The 8,077-nt window shown below is 52.7% G+C and overlaps 1 protein-coding gene across 3 annotated transcripts in view; it reads left to right on the top strand.

Moving 5' to 3' along the window:
• The window catches only part of DDR2 (discoidin domain receptor tyrosine kinase 2), a 47,524-nt gene that overhangs the window by 489 nt on the left and 38,958 nt on the right, over positions 1–8,077 (top strand). The window lies entirely within an intron of this gene.

Here is an 8,077-nt window from a genome sequence, read left to right as displayed (position 1 = left end):
GGCCGCGGGCGCCGCGGGACGGTCCCGGGCGGGCTGCCGCCGCGTCGCCAGTCGCTGGTGGCGCCGGCCGCGTCTCCTGGCAGGGCTGCGGTTCCAGCCTCGGCCGGGCCCCGTCCCAGACGCCTCGCAGGGCCGCCGCAGCTCGGCCGGACGCCTCCCGGGGGGGCGCGAGCGCGGCGGAGCGCGGCCGTTGACGCGCGCAGGGGCGTCAGGACGTCTGAAGGGGGCTCGCGCGTGTGCGCTTGCCCCTGGTTAGGCGCAGCTCTGGGATGCCTCTAACATGCGCCCCACGGTGAAACTTGTGGCCGGGGCCTGTCTGGGTTTGCCAGCACAACTGCTGGAGGTTCTACTGGATTCCCCAGCGGCCGGTTCGTGTGTGCTGATGTATTACCAGTGCGGAGGGCTTTGAATGCGTGAAAGAAGGGAACATGCGCCTCAAGAACAGGCTGCGCCAGGTGTAGCGAAAGCGGGTGGACGGAGGCCTTCCTCCTGGGGCAGAGCTGCGTGTGCGCACGCACCAGGGGGAGCAGGTTTGGGGCAAGCGGAAGAAGGCCGGTCGGCATGCAGCACTCCATCAAGGGATAGGATCGGCTTCGGGATGCAGCGCAGGCCCCTGGCCTAGGGGGTTGGAAGGGCGTCCGGCAACAGAACAGAAGGAGGATCTGTGGGCAGTGTCCATACACCGGGGTGACGCCTCGCCAGCCCAGCATGGAAGCTGGCACTTGCAGGATGGTCTGCCCACTGGGGCTCCCGGAAGGGAATGCTGCTGGCTGGGCCTTCCCAGGACGTGGGAGCCTTCTGGGTCCATCTGAGGAGGCCGAGCTTCCCGTTGGACCAGGGATGGGACCTGGCGCAGGATGCCATTCCATGAAATCTGCGCGGAGCTCCAGAAACTGCAGCATGTGCCATTGATGCTGGTTTGCTGGGGATAAACCATGAGCTTCTGCCCAGTTTGTGGACTTCCCAGAATCATCTGGCTGGACACTCTTGGGAGGAAACAATGTGCTGGTCCATAGGGGCTGCTCTTACTTCCATAAGAGAGCAGAACTCCAGGCACGGGCAGAGTGCCTTTATGTATACTGCCACTGTTGGATGCCGCTTGATAAGCAAACTGTGGTTTGTGCGGTAGGTTGTGTGCTGGACTTGTCCTGGTCAGCCAGGATTCAAGTTCTTCCTTGGCCTTTGGCTACTGTGGCGACTCGCCTTTTCGCGGGGCCAGTTCTCACCCTGTCGCTTGCCCTTGGCACTGCACCCCTTGCCGCAGAATGCAAAAGGTGTGCGGCACGTCCCACCTGCAAACACTGCGACGCAAAGAAACTCCCCGCCTCAGGTTTCTCTCTGTAAAATGGGAATATCGCTGAACCTGCTTCACTGCAAACTTGCCATGATGAGCCATGAAAAGTAACCATGAGGCAAACAGAGCTCCTGCTGTGTGACAGAGTCGACAACTTTGACGATCATGCATGCTGGCCAGGTTTGAGAAACGTGATTGTTGAAAGCATGATGACCCTGTGCCAATCGGTATAGACGGGGGTTTGTCCCAGCCCAGGAAGAAGCAGATCTGTGCTCTTACGGGATTCATTTGGTACAGGTGCTCAGACTGTTTTCATGAAGTTGTTACTCGGTTCTCTGCAGCTGTGCATTGGAGAAGCCACAGAGGTGACTCAGGCTGAGTCGAAACAGTCCAGGGTTCGCATGCCCCTGCTGCTGTATCTTTCCTACTGAAGGGCAGCCAAGGAGACTGTCATCACCAGCATACAGTTTTCTTCAAGCCCCCACAGCAGGCTGGACTTTTTGGGAGGGTTGCTGGGAATTAGGAATAAACCACCATTTCCTTGGCATATCGGTAAAAGGAAGCCTGCATTGTTGGGGAAGTGTTATCCATAATGGAGAATGAGAGAAAACTTTCAGAAAGCACAGAGAAATGATACTGTACAGTAATCGAGTTTTTAGCAGGTGTTGTATTCTCAGTGATCTTTGAGTATGGTGTACACTTTTTAATAAAGCTCAACAGCTGCTTTAGACCTGAGTAAGGACGTGTCCCTGCACACGTACTGCTTCCAAAATCCAAAGTAGCTGTAAGAACTTTATTTGCATGATAAAGCCCACACTGCCAGAGAAGCACAGCGACTTTCAAATTAAGTTTTGCATATGTTGGACCTTCAGCTGCCCCTAAGATTTCTGGGAACCAGAAAAGGGAAACAGTGGGATCCTGCATTTTGGGAATATATCGTCTTGCTGTTCTTCAGAAGTGTTTCTATGCTGCGTGAAGCGCACTGGTTCCTTTGACCAAGAGAGAGCATCTCGTTTATGAGAGAGAAACCATAAGCTAAATTTTGGATGCTACACCAGGAGAAAAGATGAATAGATGCACAGTGGGAGGTTGTGCTGGTGGATGGAGGGGGTGTCAGGAATAGACTCCCAGATTCAGGTGGTGCAAAATTATTTTTCTCCAGCGTTGTCTTCTTCCTCTGCTACTAGTTCATGCAACCCAAAATACTCTGGGTGTTCCAGACCCACAGCAGCTGCTCGTTTCTCAAAGAGCGCCTGGGTAGGAAGTTGTTCTCTGCCCAGATTAAGTTTAAGCTGGCATGACCCCGGATATGGCTTCTCATGGGCTTTGCACTACCAGTCGAAGGACAGCTTTTCCAGCTTTCTTTCTATCCTGAGCTGATTTTTTTTTTGCATTAAGAAAAAAGATGGAAAGAGTGGGAATAGATACGTGGGTTGCCGATGAAAAGCGATACAGGGGCTCCCTCTAAGATCCCATAGAGGAGGCGGTGCCATTTTGCAATACAAGCCGCATCTCCACTCATCGTAAGTGGACAATATGAAGCCCTGGATCGCTCGGCAAAAAGTGTGACCAGCCAAGTCAAATGTCACCTTCACCATACTAGATTGGGCTCAGCAGACCACTCTGTGCATGCTCAGAGACTTGCTCTGCCTGATGGTGCTTCTGGAAAACGCTTCGGCCGATAAAGAATGTTTTGCTAGGAGGGCCTGTGGCTTGGAAAGTGCGAAGGGAGGAACCCCAGGGTCTGACAGCAACCGAGCGCCTGCTGGATTGGACCATCTAGGGCCGCATACTGCTCATGTGCTGGCCAGCCAGCTGCCCACGAGAACCCGCAAGCAGGACAGGAGGGCGGCTGCACCTCCTGCCCATGTTCCCCAGCTGCTCCTGATTTTGAGGGAGCAGGCAGCCGTCGGGGCTCGTGGCCGTGGACAGCTTTCTCCAGCCTGAAGCTGTACGAACCCCTTTAAATCCAAATTGGTGGCCATTGCCACTTCCCGTGGCAGTGAATTCCCTAACTTAACCATGCTGACTAACTCGCCTCCAACCACTTAGCTTCATGGGATGACCTCAGGTTCTCCCATTAGGGTCGTCGTTGTTGTTTGGTGCCGTCTCCTACCAGCCAAAACGTCTGTTCATGACAGCCCTGCTCGTTTCTTCTAAGCTCAAGACTTCCTTTATGGAGACTTTCCATCTGATATTTAGCCTTTTCTTCTTCTTCCTTTGACCTTTCCTTGCCAGATTGTCTTCTCCAGTGAGGCTTGCCTTGTCTGAACCGCATTCGCATTTATTATTATTATTATTTTATTATTTATTGAGGGAACTTCTATGCCGCCCCATTCGCCGAAGCCTCGGGGCGGCTCACAAACATAAATAACATCCTCTAAAACAATATAATTTAACAGTATAAATTTTGGTGCCTGTTCATCCAGAGCGAAGGGATCCTCTCAGTCCCTTTTGGTTTTAACCACTGTAAATGACTTAATGGCAAAAGCAAATCTGGCTCACTCCCAATTCTAGGTCTTTCATGAATAACCTAAAAAGCATTGATCCCAATTTACATCCCTGCGGGACCTCATTGTTTACATTTACTATTAATCCTACTGCCTGCTTTCTCTTCTTTAATTACTGATCCATTAGAAACAGAGAAACAGAGCGAGTCAGAAGGGGCCTCCCGGGCCACCTAGCCTGACCTCCACTCCAGCCGGCTCTGCTCACGACGTGCCCACCATGTGGACGTCCAGCCTGTCCTTGGACCCCCTCACCGATGGGGCCTCAGCCACCTCCCGTGGAAGCCCATTCCACACCCTCGGGGTATGGCGTGCTTCCTGGCATCCAAACGGAGCCCTCCACTCCATTATTCCATGACTGTTAAGTTTCCCCAGGAGTCTTTAGTGGGGGGTCTTTGTCCAAAGCCTTTTGGAGGTCCAGGTGGACACTCTCTACCGCCAGGGGACTGGGAAATGCGTATGTGGAGGGCTTCCAGCCTGCTTCCCCCCGGAGTGTCCTCTGATCGCTGCCCAGTTCCTTGCAGAGCTCGGCCGACCTCCCCATTCAGCTCCCAGTCCCCTCATTTCAGAGCTGTCAGATATGGCCATGTTGGACTTCCTTGGCACTTCCCACTTGAATGCACCCGGTGGCACTGTGGCCACCATCCCAGTCCATTCAGCAACACCTGCCTCGCGCACGGGGCCCTGGTGTCCCTCCCGGGTTGACTCTGTCCTGTGCATCACCCCAAAGCCACCTGCACTGCGCCTCGTGCGCCGCTCTGTGTTTGTGCTCCTCCTGCATTTGGGCCATCGCAAACTCTTCCACCTTGGGCCCCTAACTAGGGGTGTGTGAGGAATCCCAGGGAGCAGGCGATCAGCATTTGTGTGGTGCTCACCAGGAACCGAGCCCCGCACAGCCGCCGTGCAAGCCTCATCTGGTTTCCTCCTCATGTGCCGCAGAAGGGGCTTGCCGGCTGCACCACCTTTATTCCACAAGTCTGAGAGCCTTTCAGCTATTCGCAAGGTGCCGTCATACCTTCCCGTGGCCTTCCCCAGGCTGGGAATATCCACTTCCGTTGACCTCTCCTCGTGGGGCTTTGTGTCCAGACCCCAGATCATCCCTCTTGCCCTCCTCTGCACCCTTCCCAGCTTGTCTGCATCTTTCGGAAACTGGTGCCCAGAACTGGACACGATACTCCAGGTGGGGCCTGACCAGTGCTGAGCCAAGGAGAACTAGCGCTTCTTGGAATTTGGACGTGATACTTCTATTAATGCAGCCCAGCATAGCAGTGGCTATTTTTGCAGCCACATCATTTCCAACTCAAATTCAACCTGTGAGCTACAACAAGTCCAAGATCTTGGGTTCTTCATGGTCCCTTCAGTTTATCTCTGAAGGTGTCACAGGCCAAACAAGTAAGAGGGGGATAGTAAAAGCTTGCTCTGTTTCCCCTGGAAAATTCCTTTGCCACGGAGATTTCTAGAAGTCATCCTGACTTCTGTGTACTCTGTCAGGTCAGGCTTGGAAAAGCAGAGCATTGGCATCTGAGGAGGTATTTTATTTCTGCCCTGGCCGAATGTGAGCCTGAAATGTGGTTTCAGGTAAACTAGTTTCAAAGTGTGGGCAGAATCTGTGCAAGAGCGAGGGTCCAAATGCACCTCTCCTGGCCTGTCCGTGCAGGTACGTACCTACGCTGCCACCCAGTCCTTTTATTTAGCTTGCAGTTCTACTTCCACTAAGGGTTAGAGGAGCTAAGACAGGGCCCTGCGGTTTCCCACAACAATTCGCACCTGGCTGGCACACAGTTCACCTGGCCAGTCCTCCCCACTAGAGTGAGCCGGGCTACATTTCTGTCGAAGCAATAGTGACCATTTCTGAATTTGTACATAGCATTTTTAATGCCAGTCCATGTTCTCTTGAGTTCTCTTTTTTTCTCTTCCACGGTCATGTGCTTCCTTCTATTTGGAAAAATATCTCCCACGATTATGCAAGAGGGGGACTACATTTTTTCCAAATGTGTGTGCCTTAACTGGAATCCGCTCTGGGATTGCATTGTTAAAGACGGCACACTCAAAAGCTTTGCTTGGTGCCCACTTTGCCATCTCTTAAACATAGCAAAGGTGAAAATGTTTTATTTACCTAATACGGACTTAGCTAAACATTTCCATGCCTCCTTTTCTCAAAAGAGTCCAAGAAGATTAAAAGCCACATACAGGAACTGCAACGCAGAACCAAGAGCAGCCAAATTAAGCATTGCGTGCAAAGTTGTTCAGACAATAAGGCTTCGAGAAGGGTCAAAACTTTCCTGGGGAAAAAACCTGAAAAGAAAACGGTGGGTGGGCGGGCGGGGGGGGGGTGGACTTTTGCTGCCATCCGTAAAGGGAGGACTGAGCTTTCCCGGCCGGAGCTGCAGCGCATGGCAGTGCCACGGGGAAGGGCGTCCCTCTGGTCGCAGCCAAGCGTGTTTGCGACCTGCACGGAAGGAGGCGGCGGCCCTTCTGCCACTGAGCTGCTTCCAGGCAGCGGAGGATTTCAGTGGCTGCCGCAAGCGCTTTTAACGTGACTGCTTGGCCCGTGGCAGTAATGCTTGGGGACACTGCAGGATCCCGTTTCGTGCCTCACGCTAGTTCAGAGCTGCCTGGCATTTCTGGCGAGGCTGTTCAGGCGAGGCTGTGGATGCTCCGGCCACGCCATGGACTGGGGAGAGATGAGAGGCCAAGGCTCAGTCTGCATCACGGGGGGCGGGGGTGGGGCGCTCCTTTTTGCCTGCCTCCTTTGCTTGTCTGGAGGTGCCTGGACTTTCCGTAAAGCAACCTTCTTCAACCTGGCACCCCCCCATTTAGCTTGGCCTGCACGTTTTGTAATTGCTGGCCATCCTGAGAGCGCATCTGGAGGACGCCAGGTTGGGGAAGCCTGCCAGAAAGGGTGCATTATCAGTATCGACTTATCTGAATGTATAGTTTATGCTGCCGTCGAAGGTAAAGCCCTCAGTGGCAAGCCACTGCTCAGCTGCTTGCTGGCTCGCAAGGATACGGTCGTGTTACACCTGTGCTTTGTGACCTGTGTTGGTTTCCGGTCGGTTTCTGGGCCTGATTCGAGGCGCTGCTGCCTCTGGAAACTCTAAATGGCTTGCAGCAGATACCTGAAGGGGCAGAGACTTTGCTCCGCATAACTCTGATAACTGAGGTGGAGAGAAAGCTCGTTTCCACCAGTACGCGCTGTGTTTCCCCGTCCTAAGGAAACCTCGCTCAAAGGGCCGAGTACCGGGAGAAGCTTGACTGAAGCTCAGAGAGCCGGTGAACAAGCGTGAGTGGGGAATGGTGAGGTGATAAATGCCTCATGCAGAAAAAACCCCACATTTTTCCATTTAAAAGCCTGGTGGTACCTTTTAGTCCCTTCCTGTTCTTTGCTGCTGGCTTTTATTTGTTTTTAGCGTGTGGCCATTTCACTCTGTTTTAGATTTGATATTGCCAGATTCTGTTTGTGTGTTATATTTATTTATTACATTTGTATACTGCTGTCACCCATAGGGCTCTCTGTCTGGTTTACAGAATAAAATACACAATAAGAGTTTTGTATAACAGTTAAAAACCACTATATTACTAAACACAACAACATAATGCGTATCATGAGCAAAGCCGGCTAGAGCCGCAGTCAGACTAGATGGTCCGGGAGGCCCCTTCTGACTCGCTCTGTTTCTATAACATAAAAACAATATAAAACACCATGATAATAGAATCAAGTAAAACCAAATACACAACATTTGAGAACATTAAGTGATTAAAATTAGTAAATGGCATAAAACAGCCCAAGTAAAAACGATATTAAAATCCGTTTCTCTGTTAAAACTTCAGACAAACAAAAGGGGCTCCACTTGGTGCCTCAACGAGAACTCCGACCACGCCAGGCGCACCTCCTCGGGGAGCGTGTTTCGCCCACGGCGTGTCCCCACAGGGAAGCCCTTGACAGGCAGTCTAGTATTAAGTTGTATGGAAATGCACTAAATCATGAGCAAATGGTCTAGCTGGGCCCAGAGACAACCCGAGGCCAGTCCAGGGGTCATCGGCAGAGCCACAGGCCCTTTGCAAGCCGCTCCTCTTAACCGGCAGTCTGTATCGTCTTGACTTCCCAGAGCCTCTGCAGAGACAGCCCCTGGTAGTTCCGGTGGGATTCCTCTGGGCGTGTGCTCCCAGGGCCACAGTGATAATCCTCAGGAGCAGAAGCCGCTGGTGAGCCAGCCCTCATGGAGCCAAGGGGCGCATGGCCAGCGCTCCCACGGAAGCATCCCAGGCTCAGTCT

This window comes from Varanus komodoensis, unplaced genomic scaffold (genome assembly GCF_004798865.1).
Source record: "Varanus komodoensis strain SLA01 unplaced genomic scaffold, ASM479886v1 scaffold34_1, whole genome shotgun sequence".
NCBI lineage: Eukaryota > Metazoa > Chordata > Lepidosauria > Squamata > Varanidae > Varanus > Varanus komodoensis.
The sequence above is the reverse complement of the archived record's forward strand: the minus strand, read 5'-3'. Positions and strand labels throughout refer to the sequence as shown.